Genomic DNA, 23676 nt, shown 5'->3' with positions numbered 1-23676 from the left:
TGTGTGTGTGTGTGTGTGTGTGTGTGTGTGTGTGTGTGTGTGTGTGTAGGATTGTCTCCTGCAAGCAGGATTGATATCAGAACTCAAAGGTACCTCCTTAACCCTAGCAACACAGGACAAACATAGGGAAAGACAGACCTACCTTCTTTTTTTCTATTTGTCCAGCTTAATGCTTATAATCATCTTACGTCAGAGAAAGGGTTGAAGACATTTCATCCCCAGGGATACCATTGTCTATGTGCTTACCTTTGGAAGAAAGGTGACAATCCTTGGTAGTAGTATTGTTGATCAAACCTCACATAACCAGAAAAAAGATCTTTCACTACTGTGAATCCCACTGAGTATCTACTGATAGGCCATTCTGCAACATCCTCTTCCATTAAGACATGCTGAGGGGATATAATTCCTCATACTTGTATTTTGCTTGTACTAAGGCTTAATTAAAAAAAAAAACTTTGCTCCATCTATCCCTGTTTACCTTCCTTTTTACTTCCTTTCTCTTGCCAGGAAGTCAAGTGTTCTCATTCAAAATGAGAAAGAGTACTATAAATATACCGGACAGTTAGGTGGCTCAGTGGATAGAGAACTGGACCTGAAATTAGGAAGACCTAAATTCAAATCTAGGCTCAGAGACTGTGTGATCCTGGGCAAGTTGTTTAACTTCCCTTTGCCTCAATTTTGCCCATCTGTAAAATGGGGATAATGATAGCACCTACCTCCCAGTGTTGTTATTAGGATCAAATTAGATTACAATTGTAAATAACTTAGCACAATTCCTAGAATAGAACTGCTATATAAATATTAGCAATGAGGATGATAAAATGGTATCTTTGTTGTATATTCAGAATCATACAGTAGGTGGGAGTAGTGAGAATCTTGAAATAGTCTTTTAGTTCCTTATGCTTAGGCAAAGTTTTTTCTATTTTAGGTGCTTTTTTATTATGAAGTTATTTTTATATTCTCCAGTTTTGTTTTTCTTTAGTCTTAGTCATGTCCAACTCGTTATAACTCCATTTGAGCTTTCCTTGGCACATATACTGGAATGGTTTACCATTTCGTTCTCCAATTCATTTTACAGTTGAGGAAAGTAAGGCAAGCAGGGTTAAGTGACTTGCCAAGGGTCACACAGCTAGTAAATATCTGAAGCCAGATTTGAACTCAAGAAGATGAGTTTTCCCAAGACCAGGCTCAGTACTCTATCCACTATACCATCTAGCTGTGCAGTTCTTGAGTTATCGTCCCTTTGAAATCAATGCTACCATATCTTGGAGGACTTAATAGTTTCAGGTTCAGCATTGCACTGAGGCCTCACTTTATGTCGGTAGGCAGACTGCAACCATGCTTTACTCATACATTTATCCTACATTACCCTTCTTCTCTTTATTGTTATTTCCCTACCCCACCACTACCACTTTCAAATTCTGGAAACAAATTCAAATTTATGGGACTATTGCTACTCCCATGTGCTTCTATTCAACACTTTTTAAAAGTTTCAGAACCAAAATAACCTTTATGGCCACCACTCACCTGTACTGCTTGTCTCTCTGCATTAGAATATTTGCTTCTTGAGGGCAAAGATTATTTTCCCTTTTGCAAATGTAAGCCCAGTGCATACCACAATGCTTGAGGCATAAAGACTTAATAAATGCTTTTTCCATTCATTCATCATTTTCCAATTACCAGAAGCATTCTTCTTCAAAACAATGAGAGATCTCCCAGAATATTGTGCTGCTTTATTATTTTCCAAGTCACATCTTTTCAATAAAATTTTTCTCATACAATTCTTTCTTATTCATCAATTAGCTTTCTATAGTTACAGATTTAAAAAAAAACATGGAATCTTAGATTTTATCAAACCTTATGTGCATGAGAATCTCCTCATGAGTATATATATATATATATGTATATATATATATATATTTTTTACATATATTGGATAACTGGAGAGATGGATTCATTCCATGCACCTTTTGGATGCTTTAAGTTTTTTCCCTGAAATAGAGCTACACTTGACTGTCTACTACATTTCCTAATAATGCATTAGGGCAACAGGCTATTGTGATGACATGGAGATGACAGTTCCTAAGAATAATATTAATATAACCGAAGCCAGAAAAGCTTCAAGTATGGACCTAAAAAGACTGTCCATCTGTCATCCATGCAAAATCTAAAGATACTGCTCAATAGAAGAGGCTGCCTTTCAAGTGTTATTTTATTTTCTATGACTCATGTATACCATGTATTAAAATGTGAAGGGGTTGCAGCATGTGTCAGGCAGGGATAGAAGAGTGCCAGCTGGAATCTTTCAGGCTTTGAAATATTAAATTAAGTATAGGGTTATAGCAATTATTATTATTGTTGTTATTATTATTATATTACATGTCTTTGACTCTGATCATTTCAACAAGAATGCTTGAAATTCCTTTATTTCATTATGTGTCTTTTTTTTCCCCCTGAAGGATAATGCTCAGTTTTTCTGGGTAAGATATTCTTGGTTCTCTATTCCTTTAATATGGTAGCTGCTAAAACTATGAAAATATTCATTTAAAGAAAATATTCAAATATACACATGCACCTATGATGTGGAAACACCTATCCATTGATGAAAATGACCAATTATTCTCTTGGACATAATGTACAAATCTATAGGGAGAAGGGAAGAGAATAAGCATTTACGTATTTAGTATGTGCCAGATACTGTGTGCCAAGCACTTTACAAATATCATCTCATTTAATCCTTACAAAAACCCTGTGAGATAGGTGCTATTATTCCCTATTTTGTGAGCGAGGAAACTTTACTTGACAGAGGTTGACTTGTCCAGGGACAGATAGCCAATAAGTGTCTGAGGCTGAATTGAAATTAATATATTCTTGAATCAAGGCTGAGTGCTCTATCCACTGTGCTACCTAGAACCTTGCAACTATCTTCATATAATTTGCCACATAGATTTTACTTCCTTCTGTTCAGAGGTTTTCTTTTCTTTCTTATAATATAATGGGGGAGGGGGCAGAACCAAGATGGTGGAGTAGAAGCAGGAAATTCTGTGACCACCCCCCACAAATACCTATAAAATATGACTCTAAACAAATTTTACAGCTACAGAAGCCGCAAAGTGTCAGAGAGAAACAAATCTCCCACTTAAGGCAGCCTGGAAGGCCAACAGAAAGGGTTCATCGCAGTGTGTAGGGAGCCCCCCACAGTCCCTATGAGCCACATGGTGTTGGCCACAGAGAGGAAGCAGCAGCCAAAGCAAACTTCAGGAGAGTGAATCACTAGTAGCTGTGGTGGTTTCCAGACTTTCCAACCCATAAACACCAAAAAGAAAGTAAAAGGTCAGTCAGGAACTCTGTTGGAAAGGAAGGGCAAAATACAGCCCATGCCCCCAGGGCAAGAGGTGGTTGAGGCATGGTGACTATGGCTGCAGCATCTGTCATATGGCTGCCTCAGGAGCTCCTGGCCAACAGATCACAGGGCTACCAAGCAACCATTCAGAGAGTAATTGCTCTTGCTTTGACCTACTTAGATCTGGGTTGCTTTCTTAGGCAGTGGTCCTGAGGTGAGTAATACCAGTTTGCCAGTGTGGTGTCTATAGAGAGGGCACCATCCACAGACCTCTGATTGCATTTGTGAAAACCCCAGTGATTTGGGACAAAGTTCTCCTCTCTGGAAGCAGAGTTCTACAGTGGCAAAGAGCTCAAAAGCCCAGTAATTGACTGGCAACATGAGGAAGCAGAGGACGCACAAACAGACCACAGAATCCTTTTTTGGGGACAAAGAGAATCAAAACATAGAACCAGAAAATGACAACAAAGTCATAACTCCTTTATCAAAAGCTTCCAAGAAAAATACGAACTGATTACAGGTCATGAAGGAGGTCAAGAAGGATTTTGAAAATCAAAAAGAGAAGTGGAGGGAAAACTGGGAAGAGAAATGAGAATAATGCAAGAAAATCATGAAAAGTGAGTCAACAGCCTGACAAAAGAAAATAAGACCTTAAAAAAATAGACTAACTCAAATGGCAAAAGAGGCCCAAAATGCCAATGAGGAGAAGAATGCCTTAAAAAGCTGAATTTGCCAGATGGAAAAGGAATTTCAAAAACTCACTTAAGAGATTAATTCCTTCAAAATTATATTGGAGCAGAAGAAAGCTAATGATTTTATGAGGAATCAAGATATTATGAAACAGATCCAAACAAATGAAAAATTGATGGAAATGTGAAATATCTTATTGGAAAAACCACTGACCTGGAATATAGATCCAGGAGAGATCATTTAAAAATTATTGGGCTACCTGAAAGTCATGATCAAAAAAGAACCTAGACATCATCCTTCAAGAAATTCTCAAGGAAAATTGCCCTGATGTTTTAGAGCCAGAGGGCAAAATAGAAATTGAAAGAATTCACCAATTGCCTCTTGAAAAAGATCACCAAAACAAAACTCCTAGAAATATTATAGCCAAATTCTATAGTTGTCAGGTCAAGGAGAAAATATTACAAGCAGCCAGGAAGAAACAATTTGAGTATTGTATAAACACAATCAGGATAACACAAGATCTAGCAGCTTCTACATTAAGGGAAAGAAGGGCTTGGACTATGATATTCTGGAGGTCAAAGGAGCTAGGATTAAAACCAAGAATCACCTACCCAGGAAAACTGAATATAATGTTTCAGGGGAAAATATGGTCATTCAATGAAAGAGAGGACTTTCAAACATTCTTGATGTAAAAAACCACAGTTGAATAGAAAATCTGAATTTCAAATGCAAAAAGCAAGAGAATAATGAGAAGGTAATCAGGGAAAAGAAATCATAAGGAACTTATTAAAATTGAACTATTTACATTCCTACATCATTAAATGATAATTATAACTCATGAGACTTTTGTCAGCATGAGGATAGCTGAAGGGAATGTATATGTGTATATATATGAATATATATGTTTATATAGGAGAGTATATGTGTGTATTAATATACATATGCATTATAAATATATTTATATACATGCATATGTACATGTATACATAGACAGAGGGCAAAGAATCAGTGGAATATGAAGGGATGATATCTAAAAAAGAAAACTAAGAGATAAGAGAGTTATATAATTAGAGGAGATAGGGAGAGATAGAATAGGGTAAATTACCACATACAAAAGAAACAACAGAAAACTGTTACCATGGAGGGCAAGAGTGGGAAGGCAAAAGGGAATAGGTCAACTTTACTATCTTTAAATTAGGCTTAAGGAGGGAATAACTAAATTGGGTATCTTACCCTATAGGAAAGTAGGGAAGAAGGGGATGAGTGGAGATGGTAGAAGGGAGGGCATATTGTAGGGGAGGGTAGTTAGAAGTACACTCTTTTGAATAGGGACAGGGTCAAATTTAAAATAGAATAAGTGTGGGGGCAGGATATGAGGAGGAAATATAAGCATTCTTTCACAATATACCTACTATGGAAATGTTTTGTGTAACTACACGTGTATAACCTATATTGAATTGCTTTTCCTCCCAGTAGGGCTGGGCAATGAGGGAAAAAGGGAAAGAATCTGGAAAAAAATTTTTAAATCAAATGTATATATATAATTTTTTTACATGCAACTGGGAAATAAAATATGCAGGCACTGGGGTAAAGAATTCCATCTTGCCCTACTAGAAAGTCAGAGGGGTGGATGGGGGAGGTTATTAGACAGAGCAGAATGGGGGAAAGGCTATTCAGTGGAATGACTATTTTGGGGTGATGGGTAGGGGAAAGACAGGGAGAAAATTTGCAGCTCAAAGTCTTGTGGAAATAAATGTTGAAAGCTAAAAATAAAATAAAAAAATAACATAACAAGGAAACCAGTTAAATATTAGTCTTTCCATCTGTCATTTTGTCATTATTGGCATCTAACCAGTCTATGCTCCTTTGTACCTGTGCATTCTTTAACAAAGTCTTCTAGTTTTCTTCAAATGAGCACTTTGCTTGTGACATGCCACAGCTTGCTCATGCCTAACATCTACCTTTCTATTTCTTCCTGGGAGATACTACTTTTTTTTGTAGATTGCTCTGTTTGATTAATTGAAGCCATTCATTAACACTATTAACACATTAACACAAAGGCCCATGGGCCTTTGTTTTAAGAGACCATTGAGAGAAGAAAATAGACCAAACTTCATTGTCCAGTCCAACCAAAATCTGACAATTTCTTTTGAAATTCAATAACCACAAAGGATTATAATTTTACATCAAAAACAGAAAGAAAAAAACCCACACTAGCTTTGATCTGCCTTCTCTTCACAAACCTTTTAATTCTGAGTGAAGGCACTGAATGTCTCAAGTGATTGGTTGGCATGCTTGAATATCACTTGAAAGGAGTTCAATACATACCTTAATTTTCTATTAGAAAATAATTCTTCCCTCCACCCATATAAAAACCTTCCCACAGTTTGGGCTCCTCAGTTTTATATGTAATGGCCAGATTGTTAAAAATCAAATATAATCATCCATAGTAGGTAGAGACAGTTGTGTAATCAACCATTTAACTACAGCCCACATAACATGTTATAAGGAGAACTATTTCTGGAGTAGGCCAGGAGGAATCATGTTCATTCATTAACTGTGGAGGATTGTGATCATTAACTCATCTAGTGGTACAGCTGATCTGCATTTGGGTACCATTAATTTTCAACTCATGTCTAACATACCATGTGAATAATAAAATCCTAAAGAATCTGAGCCATACTGCACATAGCTATAGGCCCATAAACATGTCATGTTAATTTCTGAACAGTCTGTCAGGCATCCACAGGCCAGTGCAGAATTTACTCTTTCCATTGTCAAATATTTGCCATGGATGAGTAAGCAAGATCATGAAGTCCTTGCATTAAAGTCCATTGTTAGACCATCTGATCCTCCACCATTTAGAGACTTTGCTTGGGTTCCTGTGATTATGATAAGTGATTTGACCTTTTTCAAACCAATGTTTCTCCCAAGCACATTCTCCAAGTCCTACATCTATTTTTCTTTACAATTCATTTATTTAATATTCCAGAATTTCAGTTTTTGAAATGATCTTACCTAATCCAATCTGTACATGAAGAAAATTCCCTTGCATCTCATTTGTTTGAGGATCTCAAGTAAAGATTGGGAGCCCACTGCCTTTTGAAGTTATCTTTTCTACTTTTGACCAATTTAAATTCTTGGGAAGCTTTTTTTTATTATCTAAAAATCCTTAAAAGACAACTTGCTCTAAATTTCTCATTTAACCAGGAGATATCATGCCAGAGTGAAAAAATTGATGGAATTGTAGTTAGTGGGCATGGATTTGAACCCCAGTTCAGATAATAATTATGTGACCTTGGACAAGGCACTTAACCTCCACCAAACTTTTCTTATCTTTAAAATAATGGGATGGGATCCCAGGTGCTTTCTGCTATGAACTTATGGTGCTATAAATAAGCTATTACTTTCTTATTTTTAGGGAAGTGACTTTTTTATGTAACAGAGAGGAAACAAGCAAGGAAGGAGGTATTGTTCGGTCTCTCCTACATCCTTCAAGTTATCTTCGGTTTCATATATCTTATTAGAAACATAGAAAGGGATCCTCCCTTTTCCTCAGTTGTGTGGCAATTATTTTGCTTATTCAGTATATACAGCATAGAACTTTAAGCTTCTAACATCCAGTCACCAAATTGCACTCAGTTGATGATGAAGAGACGTATTTGTTTATTTGAAGATCTTCAACCAATGGAGAATTAGATTTCAGATTATTTTCTCATTGTCTTTATGTAAACATGTATATTAGCAGCATCATAAAAGTGGAGGTGGTGTTTGGCAAAATTTTCAAGTAAATTAAGTTGTCTTCTTTCCCAATAAATTTGACTTTCATTACTACCCTGACAGTCCAGGACACAGTTCAGAGTCTCCAACTCCAGTCATGTTATATATTACTTAATATTGTGTGCAATCATTTAAGAGCCCTCCTCTAAGCACATGAAAAGAGTGAATAGATAGCTTATCATGCTCTCAAATTCCCAGTTCTGACACATACACTTGCCTTGTGAATTTGGACAAATCAATTTACCTCAGTGCTGTAGACAGCTCTCTAAGATGACAGGTTATTGAACAGGTATTCATCTACATTGGTAGAAGGAATTCCCTCACGTGGAAGAAATTGCAAGTTCAATTTTCTGCCAGGAAAACAAATGATATAAAATAAAATAAACAGCCCCACTGATATTATTAAAGTAAGATATTTGCATTTTAACTCTGACTAACCATAGACAGACCACCATTCATCAATGATTGGTTTTAAGCAAGAGTGTGAACATGAGAATAAGATGTTTCTGGTAATATTACAGAAAGCAGGAGGACTATTTCAGGTAGCAGAATCTTTTATGAATACTCCCAATTCTGATCATGTGTGACTTGTGGGCATGTCACAAATGCCTATCAGTCCATGGCTAGAAAGACAACAGGATAGGCCCAAGATGTATAAAACCACAGGTTGACTAATAAATCTAAAACATTTTGAGTGCTATGTAGCAATGACTTATTCTCAGTATTTAATTTTCTTGATTTCTCTCCAGCATTCGACCTTGTTGACCATGACCTTGAACAATAGTAATAATAATAGTAATAGAATCATGTAGGTAACTCACAGATCTATTAATCAAGTCTTACCCTGTCTCCTAAACTCTAGTCTCTTATAACTTCTAAAGATTAAAATAGGCTGAGGTTCATGGTCTGATGACTCATGAGTCTGCCTTTAGTTACAGAACAAAATATTCATTAACAATGGACTAGGATTTGGGATATAAACTCAATAAGAAAAAGTCATTTTCTCCTGCATTTATCCCAAATGTCATCCTCAGCTGATTTCCAAAAAATACCATTTATTAGTCAATTTCTTTAACTGTCAGTTTTTAACTGAATAAAAGGGCCTGGGTAGAAATGAGTGCTAGCTACATCTAGCTTAGATAAGACAGGAGAAAGAGGGCAGCCAGGTGGCTCAGCGAGTAAGAGCACCGGCTCCAGTGTCGAGATGACCTGGATCAAATCCGGGCTCAGATACTTAGCACCACACCCAGAAATAATAACTGGCCATGTAACTTTGAGCAAGTTACTTAACCCTGATTGCTTAAAAAAAAGACAGGAGAAAGGATAAGAAACTGTACTCCATATCTCTCTTGTCATCACAGCCCCATAATGAAGCACCAATTATTATACATGATGCTGGTATGACACCCAATAATGTTGCTAACAATACAATGGCAATTTTTTTGCATTTGTTTTTGGGAAGACATGGGTTTGAAGAGGAAAAATGCTCAAAGACAATACCACATTACTGTTTTGGGGGTGGCAGAGAGGGAAGCACCTCTGTTAGGCTTTTTATCCTACTCTAATTGAAAGATTTCTCATAAGAAATACCTTAGTCTTGGTCTTTTGTGGTTTAGGTACTCTTGGAAGGCTGCCAGTCCAAATCTTGCTAGGAGCAATATCATACCCACATCTATACCTAAGGGCAGAGCAATTCCACCTGGATACCTCACATGCATCTCAAAATAAAGATGGCTGAAACAGAGGTCGTTATCTTTCCCCTTCCTGCAACTTTCAATTCACTTATTTCTGTCAAGGGTTCCACCATTATTACAGTTAACAATGTTACCAACCTAGGAGTCACATTTGATTCTTCCTTTTCCCTTAAACCTCAAAGTCAATGAATTGCAAATTGTTGTCTACTCTACTACTATAACATCTCTTTTCTTCTTTTCCTTCTATCTACACATATGATCATTACTCTAATTCAGCCTCTCTTCTCCTCTTTTCTAGAATATTACCATAGTCTCAGAATTAGTCTCATTGCATCTAGCCTCTCCCCTCTCTAATCCTTACACCACATAGCTACCAAATGGATATTCCTCTGTGCTGAGCCTCCCAAATTAAGTTTCTCAGGACTTTCTCCATCAAATATATAAAACCCATAACTCAGTCCCACCATAAATTTATCAAATAAATTTTGGAACTTGGAAGGGCTAAACTCTCTTGACTGGGGACTCTATGGACACAAACTTCTTTAGCCTTATTTATCTAGTAGGTCCCAGGTCATTTACCATATCCCATCAATCTAACCATTGCTTCTAGAAAGGGAAAGTCAAAGGATTATGCTCAACTGACTATGAGACAAAGGTTTCTCAGACCAAAATGACCCCTAGCCACTGCTCACCTATATGTTCTCTCTTTCCCCTTCAAACATAAACTCTTTTAAGGGAAAATTCTGTCTTTATTCTCATATTTATATGTTCAGTTTCTTAGCATAGGACAAGTAAACATAGGACTAGTAAACACATTAAATGCTTTTAAATTAATTAATTCCTAAATTACAGGTTTAATTATGTCATTCTCCTGCTCAAGAAAAGACAGTGGCTTCCAATTGCCTCTAAGATAAAATACGAACTTTTTTTTAGAACCCTTCACAATCTGTTTCCATATGAACTTTTTTAGCAGCAAGTCCCCTGGCATACTCAGGATGGCTGCTAGCACAGGTTCCCAGATCTGCTTTTCTAAAGGAAAGCAACTCAAAATGGGTTAACAATCTTGATGGTTTAATCAAACATATGTCATTTCCCCTAGTTCAGGGGAAAAAGGTCAGCATTCCGAACTTCAGAAAATACAAACAGAGATTACAAGCAGACATAAAATGCAGACAGAGTAACAGATGAGCAGACAGAACTTCCATCTGTATTACATTATGGTATTACATCTATACCTAGTCAGTTACTAGAGAGGGAAGCACCAACATCTGGGTTTTCAAAGCCAGGGGGCTCAACGGCTACCCAGAGTATCATTTGGTCAAACAAATCAAGCAACTTTTTTCAAAGTGAGCCCAAAAGCAAAACCTCACATCAGGATATATATATATATATAGTCTTCTCCTGGCTCAGAGAATGTCACAACCCTCTTGACCCACTGCCCAATCACAAAATAACAAGGTGTGGTCATTCCTGAAAAACAAGCCTCCTGCCACAGGCTCCATGTTACCACATTCAGCCTAACAGGGGGCAGAGTAAATTTTCAAATCAAGAAAGTTCTCGGAGTCACTTAAGCTTATCCAAGGGCCAAGGGGCAGGGAAGATCTTCAGTTTCCCATTCCCATAACAACTTTGTAGGTTGCACATACATCACTTCCCCTCACATGGTCTATGCTCCAGAAAAACAGATTTCTGTGATGTTCCTAATATATAATATTTCATCTCTTGTCTTTGCAAAGACTGTCTCTCCCAGTCATAGCTTCCCACCTTACCTCTGCCTTAGGAATCCATAGTTACATCAGAGCTTAGTTAAATTGTATAACCTTCTATAATAGAATTTTCCCAATTCCCCGAGGAACTAATGTTCTCTCTCCTGCCAGAAATTATTCTTCATTTGTTTTTCATATTTTGCAGTTATCTATCTATGTGCAGATAGATTCTAACTCCTTCCTGTAATAGAATATAATCATTTTGAGAATACAGACTTTCATTTTTACCATTGTATACAAACACTTACCTCAATGCTGTCATTGAAATGCTTAGTAATTGCTTACTGAATTGAATGAGATTGATAAATTGTACAAACCACACTGTTCCCTTTCTAAATTAATCAATTCAATGCCTCTCTTAAAAATATTGAAAAAATCATCCATCATTTTGGAGGCATCTTTTTAATGTTTTTTTATTCATCAATTTTTATTTATCTTTACACACAACCTTACAATATATTGTTGCTCATTTACTCATTCAACAAGCATTTTGAAACACATATTCAAATTATATATATTTTCATATATGTATATTATACATATACATACAATTTGAAACAATATATATGTGTGTGTTCAATGTCAAAGTAGATGCTAAAATACATATAGAAAAGGCTAATGAATGAAGGATAATTTTTCCTTTAATTAGAGGTAGAGTTTTATTGCATTATATTTAAGCGCACACAGAATCATTTGTCTTCTAGGCCACTTTACTTGGTTTATAAAGAAGATTTCACTGTTGATTCTACTTCTCTTCACGCTCGTTAGGTCCATTTGCATTATAGTATTACTCCATTCCACCAGGGTTCCAGGAACAACCTTTAACTCCATTGCCTATGCAACCTTCCCTCATGTTTTATTCACTCATTCCATATCATTAAGAAAGATGGTACATGAGAACAAGTCTACCACCTACCCAAATAGGACCTCATTAGTCACTCCTCTCGAAATGTACACTCTGCCTACATTCTATCGATAGCTTTTCTTTTCCAGGATGCCATTATTTCCCAATTGCCTAGATTTCTTCTCTTCATTTTTCTTGTTTAAAAATGAATGCTGTATCTAGGCCATTTCAGATGCTTCATTGGTTTTTATGTCCCTCCTTTATTTTGTTAGCACCCTTTACTTCCTCTACCCTCTGTTTTACCTTCAGATATTTAAAAAGAAACAAAACAAACAAAAAAAGCTTTACTTCCTGAGTGAATTGATGAGGCTCAATTTCTTCAGTGAGTATTTTAAAATATGGAAACCCCTTGACTAATGCCTTTCCTATTTGCTATGAAGAGATTTTAAGTTGTTTATAGTCAAATTCTCAAATAGATCTGCAATCACATTGATCTTAAATTGATGATGTAGATTGCCACTCATCCAAACTTGCCCATCTTTTCTTTTCTATGTCTTCCCAAAAATTTGCCATGTGAGTCTCAAAAAAATTGTCTGGCTGCCTTCCTCATGGTCTTCTAACAATTTGTAGATGTCAGTGGAGTATTCCAGCTTCCTTCTGATATCTGTTCCTCTTGCCACGTGACCTTTCCATTTTCTTTTTCAATCACAAATTTCTTTTATGACATCATTTACTCCTTTTATTTCCTTTGAAGCTCCTTCACTATTACATGTAATAGGCTTCTCAAAACGACCATATGTTACTTCACTGTATACTACGTGATATACAGTTTCATTTTTCAGAGACTAGTGTTGTTTAGATGTTGCTGATTAAATTGGCAGATGACACAAAGCTATGAATGGGTTGTTGGTATGTTTCATGCCAGAGTCCACTTTCAAAAATGTTTCAACATATTAGAATGTTAAGTTGTATCTATGAAGATGGAATTTAGTTGGCATAAACACAAAGGTGTTCTAGTAAATAGATATCACCTTGCTCTATATAGAAAAAAAAATTCAGATGACCCACTTTTGAGTTTCATCTGTGTTCTTAACATTTTATTAATCACTTAAGTCTAGATAATCAATAAAATTGTAAATCAAGCCCTCACTTTCAGCATTTGCTATTTTTCTAAAATTTGGATATCGGTGTTAAAACTTGAATAATTAACTGTCATGAACAGGGCTAAGCTCATTCTAGTATATCTCTTGGTAAAAGCAAAGTCTGATTTTCAGACTAAAAATAACTTTCTATATAAAGATAAAGAGGAGTGGCTATAGAGGAGCACAAGCTCCATATGTATCAATAGTGTGATATAGTTATGAGAAAAGCTAATGGGAGCATAGGTCGCAGTTGATTGGTTGGTTGTTGTCCTTCATTCTTGAAGAGGAACAAAATGACATCATTATACTAGAATCAAGTTACAGTGTGTCTTTCTGTGTTCGTTCTGTGTTTAATATGAATTTGGAATATTCTACCATATGTCGGGCCCAAATATTCATGTGAACATCTGGGATGAATTCTTTAAACTTGTGTATCCTGGTTTCTTTTGAGCTACTTCCTTTATGCTTTGCTCATAAAGCACATCATCTCTGATGAGGGCAGGTCATGATGAGTGGTCTTGCCAGCATCTCCCATGTCACACCATCAATTCCAAAATTCTGAAGAGACAACTGAATGTGTCCTTGTACCACTTCTTTTGAGCACCATGTGGAAACTTAACCTGTGTGAGTTTTGCATAAAGTAGTCTTTTTGGAAAGCATACATTTTGCATTTCCAAAACACGACCAGCCCATCTGATTTGCATGCTCTGAAGTAAAGTTTGAATGTTTGACAGTTACTTCAAGAAATGATCTCAGTGTCTGGTATGCTATTCTGTTAAGTAGTCTTCAGAATCTTCCTAAGATAATTCAAATGGAAGTGATTTAGTTTTCTGGCATGGTACTGGTAGACTCTCTAGGTATGACAGGCATACAACAATGAGATCAACATAATGGTTCTGCAGAGCTTCTGTTTTGGTTGTCAGTCTAATACCTATTTTCTCCCACCCTTTCCTTCAGAGCCTCTGAAACCCTGAGTTGGCTCATCATCAATGTGCACATCCCTGGAAAGTACACTACCAAAGTAAGTGAACTTATCCATAGCATTCAAAACTTTTTCATTTGCTGTAACCAATGGTTCCATGTTTGGCTCATGTGGTGCTGGCTGGTGGAGCACCTGTGTTTTCTCAGTGTTACTTGTTAGGCCAAAATTAGCACAAGCAGCAGAGAATTGATCCATACTTTGTTACATCTCAGCTTCATAGGTTGCTTTGAGTGCACAATTATCTGAAAACAGAAAATCATGAAAGGAACCTAATGGCATTCAAAACCTCTTCAGCACTGATTCATGATGGTCTGTTGAAAGCAATATAGAAGTGTTCAGACCATCTCTCTAGGACTTTGTCCTTTGCAGTAATCAATGTGGCTCCATATGCACTGAATAGTTGAGATGTACCATAAGCAAACAGAGGAAGTGCAATCAGATCATAGAATCATTTTAGGGGAACAACAAGAATCAAAACATGGAACCAGAAGAAGACAACAAAGTCAAAACTCCTGTATCAAAAGCTTCCAAGAAAAATATGAAGTGCTTGCAGGCCATGGAGGAGCTCAAGAAGGATTTTGAAAATCAAGTAAGAGAAGTGGAGGAAAAATTGAGATGAGAAATGAGAATGACACAAGAAAATCATGAAAAGAGATTCAACAAACTGAAGAAAAGTAACAATTTTAAAAATAGACTAACTGAAATGGCAAAAGAGGTCCAAAAAGGCAATGAGGAGAAGATTGCCTTAAAAATTGGCGAGATGGAAAAGGAATTTCAAAAACTCACTGAAGAGAATAATTCCTTCAAAATTAGATTGGAACAAATGGAAACTAGTGACTTTAGGAGAAATAAATATGATATAAAACAGATCCAAACAAATCAAAAAAATTGAAGGCAATGTGAAATATCTCATTGGAAAGCCACTGATTTGGGGAAAAAAAGACCCAGGAGAGATCATTTAAAACTTATTGGACTACCTGAAAGCAATGATTTAAAAAAGCACCTATAAGTCATCCTTCAAGAAATTCTCGAGGAAAATTTCCCTTGTAATCTAGAACCGCAGGGCAAAATAGAAATTCAAAGAATTCACCAATCACCCGTTGAAAAAGATCCCAAAAAGAAAATTACTAGGAATGTTATATCCAAATTTCAGAGTTCCCAGGTCAAGGAGAAAATATTTCAAGCAGTCAGGAAGAAACAATTTGAGTATTGTGTAAACACAATCAGAATAGCAAAAGATCTAGCAGCATCTACATTAAGGGATCAAAGGGCTTGAAATGTGGTATTCTGGAGGTCAAAGGAGCTAGGATTAAAACCAAGAAACACCTACCTCAGCAAATCACCTACCTCAGCAAAACTGAGCATAATGTTTCAGGGGAAAATATGGTCATTCAATGAAATAGAGGACTTTCAAGCATTCTTGATGAAAAAAAAACAGAGTTGAATAGAAAATCTGACTTTCAAATACAAGAAACAAGAGAAGCATGAAAAGAGAAACAGGAAAAAAAAGAAATCATAAAGAACTTATTAAAGTTTAACTATTTGCATTCATACATGGAAAAAATGGTAATTGTAACTCATGAGACTTTGCTCAATATCAGGACATTTGAAGAGAAAATATATGTATATATGTGTGAAATACATATATGCATGTATAGGAATGTGTATGTGTGTATACATACATATATGAGTGTGCATATGTATGTGTACATGTATACATAGAAAGAGGGCACAGGATCAGTGGAATATGAAAGGATGATATCTAAACAATAAAATTAAGAAATGATATAGGAATATGTTGGGAGGAGAAAGGGAGAGATAGAATAGGGTAAATTATCTCATATAAAAGAGGTAAGAGAAAACTGTTACAATGGAGGGGAAGAGCAGGAAGGTGAAAGGGAATGGGTCAACCGTCCTCTCATTGCATCTGGCTTAAGGACAGAATAACATACACACTCAACTAGGTGTCTTACCCTCCAGTAAAGTAGGAGGGAAAGGCATAAGAGGGGGGATGATAGAAGGGAGAGCAGATTGGGGGAGAGCATAGTTAGAAGCAAACACTTTTGATAAGGGATAAGGTCAAAGTAGAAAATAGAATAAGTGGGGAATGGGATAGGATGGTGGGAAATATAATTAGTCTTTCATAATATAACTACTATGGAAATGTTTTGCAGAACTAGAAATGTTTAACCTATGTTGAATTGCTTGTCTTCCCACTGGGGGTAGGTGAAGAGAGAAGAACAGAGAGAATCTAGAAATCAAAGTTTTAAAAACACATGTTAAAAATGTTTTTTACATGAAACTTGGAAATAAGATATACAGGTACTGGGGTATAGACGTCTATCTTGCCCTACTAGAAAGTTAGGGAGAATGGGGGAGGATATAAGAGAGAGCAGATTGGGGGAAGGGGCATTCAATATGCTGACTATCTTAGGTTGGGGATAGGGGAAAGATGTGGAGAAAATCTATAGTTAAAAATCTTGTGGAAATGAATGTTGGAAACTAAAAATACATAAATAAATAAATGAAATTAAAAGAAAACAAGTTCTGTTTCTTAACAAAGACTTGATATAATCATGGGCAAGGTTCAAAAGAAACTTGAACTTAAACACTTCTTTCCTTGCCATTACATGAGTCAAGATTCCTGCATATCTCTAAGCTTTATTTGTATTTTACTTTTGATGGAATTAAATACTGCCTTCTTAGAGATGAATGAACTATCCAGGTGGCAATCCCTGTGGACTTCTCATTTTTCATTTATCAGGTTCTGATTTTCCCTGTCATTTTCACCAAACTAGTCTTTTGTTTGCATGCTCTGACCCAGATGAACAAATGCAGTGCTATACATCATGTCTCTGAAAGCTGCCCAATCCGTTTTTGCTTCACTGTTGCCAACTGTGTGTTGGCATAACTTTCCCTCCAAGGTAGCAACAAACTGTTCGCTCTCAAAGAAGAACTCTAATCTCTTAAAATTAATCCTTCTTGCCTTGGGGCTGTTGCTTTTGTTGAATGTGAATATTTAGCTTGGAGAGAAGTCTATGATCAGTCCAGCCTTCATTATTCTCACATCCTTTCTGACTCTTCTCCTTACAATCACATAGTCTATTAAAAGCCAATGTTTGCTGTGTCTACTTTTAGCACATTGATGATAAGAGTCTCCAGGTTTTCATAAAATTTTTCTTTGACCTGATCACAGCTCATCATGATGGGAACATAAGCACTGATGATTGTGGTAATGATGATGTTTTCTTGTGACAATCACATTGTCATGAGTCTGTCATTCACTCCTTTTAGGAGGCATACAAGCTTGTTGACTAGATTAGTTTTGATTGCAAAACCTATACCAACTTCATGGTTGCTTCTCTTCACTGAGTCCACTCCAGTGAAATGTATGTCTATCTCTGCTTTCAGTAAGTTGGCCTTCATTTGCCCATCTTCTGTCATTCAGGATTCCTATTCAGATATGGTACCAGCTGAGTTCTCCTGCAATAAGAGCTGTTCCTCTTTCAAGTCTACTGGATTTTGGTTTTGCATTTTCTGTAAGTATACTCAAATTCTGTATGCTGATGGTGAGTGGAGTAATCTTTGCAGACTTTTTATACATGTTTGTTTTTGTGCGTGTTTTGACTGCAAGGTGGGATCCCTGCCTGCCACAGCTATTGGACCAGGGTGGAGTAAGCAAACAAATTTTAGGGCACCTTTTGTAGTCCATTCCTCACACCAGGAGGTGAGCAGTACAATCCTTTAAAGGCTTCTCAGATACCCAGGGGGCTGCACAATCCCACTGCTTCTTCTAGTGAGAAGATGACCCTCTGGCCTGAGCTACCTGTGTGCAGGGTTGTGACTATGGCTCCCAGTGTATCTGTACTTTATGCTCCATTGCTGTCTTGTCACCACAGGATTTTGAGATAGGTAAAAATGGTATGAGGGATTTATGCATAAATTGGATTTAAGTGAGGCAGAATTACACAAAGTTATCTACTTTACTCTCTCTTCCAGAGTCATCACATTCCATTGGCAGGACAGAGTCAAGATGACTGGTCATGGCTTGAGATGCAGTCGATAACCTTGGCTTCTTCAATGTCTAACCAAGCTCTAAGCGCTCACAGTGCCTACTCCAGCTTTTTTTGTGGCCAGTGGAATAAATTGTTCTCATCTGTCCACTCTACCAGGGGAACTCTTTACATACTTATTGTAGGTACTCCCCTAACTTAACAAGGGGTTTGACACCCCTTAGTTACTTTCAACCTGGTTTAGCCTTTCTGCCAAAAGAGTTTGGCCACTGTGATTGCTACAGCTTTTTGGAGGCACAGGTGAGAGTTAGGTGGAACAGCTGGACACCAAAGGTGGAAAGTAGTTCCGAAAAGGGATTGGCAGCCCTCACACCACAGGTACTAATGTTCCCTAAGAAGATTCCTTCCCTAGCACCACACATACCAGTAACAATAAGGAACAAGCAGTAACAAAACAAAATTATCTAGAATAAGGAATCTGATTATCCTGCTTTAATTTGCCATGACCAACCCCATCTGCAATATTGTATTTAGTTCTAGATGCCAAATTTTAGGAAACCTGTTCAAAATCTCAAAAGTATCTTTCCAGAGAAGGAAACCCAGGATGGTTAAGGCCTTGAGATAATGCTTACATGAAGATATATTGAAGTAAGTGGGAATGGTTTGCCCAGAGGAGAGAAGGCTCCAGGGGAGAAGGTATATCTAAGTACATGAAGGCCTTTTTGTGGAAAAAGAATTAGACTTGTTCTCTTTGCCCTGGAGGGAAGAACTATAAATAATAAGTGAAAGTTGTGGAAAGTCAAATTGGAGCTTGATGTAGGAAAGAGAGGGCATTTAAACAATCAAAGCTATCCATAAGTGGAATAAGCTTTGATAAGATGTTCCTTATTCAGAGGCTGTCATGCAGAGATTAGGTGGCCACTTGATGGCAAGAGGTGTAGGGGATTCTTTTTCATATATGATTTAGACCAGGTATCCACAGAAGTCCCTTCTAACTCAGATTTTGTAATTCTTTGAATTTCTCTGTGCACTGCACTTTCTCTTAACAAAGCAATTTTCCCTGAATTATATGATTTCATCCTAATAACATCCTTGTCATCTGACCATAAAGAGCAGAATCGTGGAAAATCCACTGGACCTAGAATCCAGTAGAGAGGCTTCCTCTGATGCTTAGTCTGTAATTGTGGAGAAGTCACTCAAAGGTTCTAAGCTTCTTTCCTCATTTGTAAAATGGGGATAATCCTACCTACATTACATAACTCCTCACAGTGTTGTTGTCAGGGTCAAATGAACTAATGCAGATAGAACATTTTATAAACTTGCAAATGTTTTGCAACCATCAACTATTATTGTTAAATCTCCATTGTAGTTACTAAACTAATAAGATAAAGTCCAAAAACTTTGATTGTATATGGGTAGTTAATGAATGAGTGCTTTTATGAAAAATTTGATGATGATGATGATGATGATTACAACAATAGGGATAGAAAAAAGCCTGTCATTTCATTTATACAGGGTACTCACATATGAGAAACTCAGTGTAATAATGCTGCTTAACATCTTTTTATCTTAAAGAATTGTCTGTTACATTAAGAGGTTAAGTAACTTGCCCAACATGAAATAGTCAGAATATTAGAGGCAGGCCTTATACGCAGGTCTTCCTGCCTTGTGAAGGCCAATCCTTGAGCCATTATAGAAAGATACCTCTGTCATGATAATAATGATTATATTTTTGACCACTTTCTACCTTCCATTTTTTACTTTCATACATATTAGGGAATTAGGGATATAGAATGTTGAACTGAGTTTTGCCAGTCCCCATCTTGCTACTGCCATGGAGATGCGTTCTTTCATTAAAAATCATTTTGCCACACCCACAGAAGGCAAATAGCACAAGGTTGCCCTTTTATGTTAATTTCTTATTCAGTGTAAAATATGATGCTTTATTCCCCTTGCTACTGGTCATTTTAGACGTTGTAATTGATGATGTCTTTTATTATCTAAATTTCCTGGGGCCTTTAAAGTAAAGGGCACAATTAAAACCTCCACAGAAGAAGTCAGTAAATGTTATGAGTCAGGTTCTCATATCATGTAATTCTGAGGTCATAGTAATCACTTCTAGGTTCTCTTCTATTTGGGTTATATTCCTCCAAACTGCAATATCAGAATAAATTATATATCTTAACAGAGGAGCAGGAGGAGTAGAAAGATATATAGAAAGGTGGAAGTAAAACTTATTGCACTATAAAAATGATTCTCAGGCATGTTGCCATTCAATTAATGAGGAAATTTTACCTGGATGCAGTTATATCCTCTAAATCATTGCCTTCTTTATATGGTCATCATCTTCTCCTTTTTGCATATTGCTTTAAGCTCTACAGATTCTTTACTTGTAAGTGAAATATATTGCTGGCCTATCCATCTTCTCTGTTTAAATATGAAAAAAATGATTCAAAGCTATTGTATATGGTTGTCCTTATAGAACAAAGAAACTCTTGGAAGTCTAAATATATTTCAATCCCATGTTTCCTCAAGTGCTTAGTGTTGTTTAAGGTTTATTCAGCACAGTTGACTGTGATAATTCCAGGAATGTGGCTCCCCAAAATACCCATAACCCACATTGTGGACTGGGAGAAATTTGTGTTGATGGTTTTCCTGTCCTAGGAGTACTTTTTTTGCTTTTGCTTTTTACTCTCTCCCTATTAATGCTGCTTCCACACTCCTTTTTTTTTCTATTTAGATTGGAGAAGAGAAAGTCCAGAGGACTGGACTTTTGAAATAATTTTTGCTGAATTCAATTTCAACATGTAAAAAACTGATAGTTTAATATTCTATGCTTCACAGAGTAATTTTCATAGAAGTTGTAAACAGCACCTAAACCTGAATGAAAAATAGCATCAGCAAAATTGACTTATATCTGCTATCAAGGAGAGATTTAAGTGAGATTTTTTTGTTACTTGGTCTTGCTGGTACATTACACCTCACACCAGTTATAAAACCATCTTCTCTATTTACTCTTAAGATCAAACCTGGTCAAGCATGGTGCTAACATTGTTTACCTTGAAAGGGTACTTGGCAATTTATTGACCCTAAAAAAATTTCACTAATGTTCTTTATAGTACTTGAAATTCTGCTATTAGACATTCATTTCTTTGAACCATTAAAACTTCAGTCTTGAGTTTCCTATTAGATGAAGATAATTCTGGGAGGGCCTTGTGATATCTTACACCATTATTGCTGATTAATGCCTTAGCAACATTCATTGGAATCTACCTAAGAACAAGATTATCTCTCTAGCAATGGGAATTAGCATATGCATTTGGGGAGAGGGAAGGGAGGTGAGACAGTGTGAAAGTTAACCAACAAGGATTTATTAAGTTCATGCTTTGTGGCAGATATAGTACTAAGTATTGGAGATTAAAAAAAAAAAAGAACAAAGTCTCTATCCCTGCATTCAAGGAACTTGCATTTCTTATCAGGCAACTAACATGTAAATAGGTGTACATACAAGATCAATAGAGAGTATGTAGAAGGTAAGGTCAGAAATTTTCCTCTGATATTCTCTCTATTAGGAGGTCTGTGGGGAGGCAGGAGAGGACGAAGAAAAGACTACTGCAGAGTGTGGGCTTGTAGCCGAGGCCTAGGAAGCCAGGAGACAGAGAGGGGGAGGAGAAAAAGAATTCTAGCAATAGAAAAAAGCCCATGAAAGGTAAGATTTTGGAGATGGGATGTTGCGTGTAAAGATCAACAGGTAGGTCTGACATGTTGGATCATGATGTGTGTAAGAATATTGGGAAGGTAGGGAGAAGCCAGTATGTGAAAACCTTCAAATGCCAAAGAGGAAATTTTATATTTCATTATAAATATAATAGGAGAATGCTGGAGTTTATTGAATAGCATAATAACACGATCAGTTTTAGATGTTTATTTTAATTCTATAATGTACTTGAGAGATCTTGTAAAGGTAGGAACAAGATTTGACAATAAAACAGATGCTTGAAATCAATTCAGGCCAGCAGTAAAATATGACACTGAATCTGCAAATGTTGTTGACTGAGATGACAGTAATAGGGAGGTTGGAGAGAAAGGAGACTTTGGAGGAAAAGATAGCAAGTTCAGTTTAAACATGTTGAGTTTGAGGTGCCTATGGCACATAGGGAGTTATGTGACATAGTGGATAAAGTTCCAGGCCCGAAGTCAGGGAGACTCATCTTCCTGAATTTGAATCCAATTTCAGACACTTACTAGCTATGACACTGTGGGCAAGGAACTCGACTGCCTCAGTGTCCTCATCTGTAAAATGAACTGGAGAAGGGAATGGCAAATCACTCCAGTATCTTTGTCAAGAAAAGTTCAAATGAGGTCAAGAAGAATTGGACATGACTGAAAAGTTATTGATCAAGAAGAAAATTGGTACCTAGAGTTCAAGATGTCCAAATTTTCAAGATACTGTTTTAGCTTGGATAGAGACAAAGGTTAGGTAGAAAGGATAAGTGAAATGACTTAGAAACCAAAGTTTATCTACTTCAGAGTTTTACTCTAGGCTGGTTCTTTTTTAATTCCACCACTAGATGAATAAATCAGACAGGTCCCCAAATACTATGAGGAAGTACAAGAAGGACAATCAAATCTGGAATTAGGCCTAAAACAATATAATCAATGTGTCCTTTAAATTTGTGGCAACAATCTCACAATTGGATTGGACTATAGTAGTCGTCTGGTAATGTCTTATCCTACAGTTGTGAATTAATGAAGTAAAGAGCTGTATTAAGAGGAGTAAGGATGGCATTGATCAGATTATTCAATTAATAAAATGGCACCATTATTCATTCAACGAATATTTATAAAATGGCTATGAGCTATAACATATTGCTAATACTAATACTAACACATTACTATTTGCAAGGTACTTTGTGTGTCTTTTCAGGCTACATTTTTTTTTAGCATTTAAGCTGTCTTCCTCTCTCTACCTTGATGTTTGAAAGCATGTTTTCCACATTCATAAGATATATTCTTTAGAATTTTTTCAGATGTATAGATATCTATCATGGACAATGTCATATACAGATATATGATATATAAATGGTGATATGAAAATATTATTGCAATATACTTGGCTTTATGAACACAGTGTTATATACAAAACCATTTGATCTGCTTTCTAGAAGCTAGCAACCTTATAGGATATGTTTTTCTCTTTTAATTAAAAAAAAATTGGCAAAATGAATTCTTCATTACCCTAAAGAATCACAAAGGTTGACTTGAGAAGTAAGTCAATCTCACTCTCCCTTATTAACCTCCAAAAACAGAAAATATTGCCCCCAGGAAAAACCTTGGAACCCTGATTCAGCAAAGAGATGGGATACAGCAGTCTTGTAGCCTGGGAAGCTTTGGGGATTAACAGGAGAGGCTCCTCTCTCTC

General features: G+C 36.5%; 1 long non-coding RNA gene across 2 annotated transcripts in view; it reads left to right on the top strand.

Moving 5' to 3' along the window:
• The window catches only part of LOC138170007 (uncharacterized), a 63885-nt gene that overhangs the window by 25401 nt on the left and 14808 nt on the right, over positions 1–23676 (top strand). For both annotated transcript variants that reach the window (XR_011170504.1, XR_011170505.1), the window contains exons 2-3: positions 14217–14280; positions 17690–17780. This is a non-coding gene — a long non-coding RNA (uncharacterized lncRNA). The remainder of the gene's footprint in view (positions 1–14216; positions 14281–17689; positions 17781–23676) is intronic.

Source organism: Petaurus breviceps, unplaced genomic scaffold (genome assembly GCF_028583685.1).
Source record: "Petaurus breviceps papuanus isolate PSGF00001 unplaced genomic scaffold, PetGlider_PUasm1.0 38, whole genome shotgun sequence".
Classification (NCBI taxonomy): Eukaryota; Metazoa; Chordata; class Mammalia; order Diprotodontia; family Petauridae; genus Petaurus; species Petaurus breviceps.
This window is presented reverse-complemented; position numbering and strand designations above follow the sequence as displayed.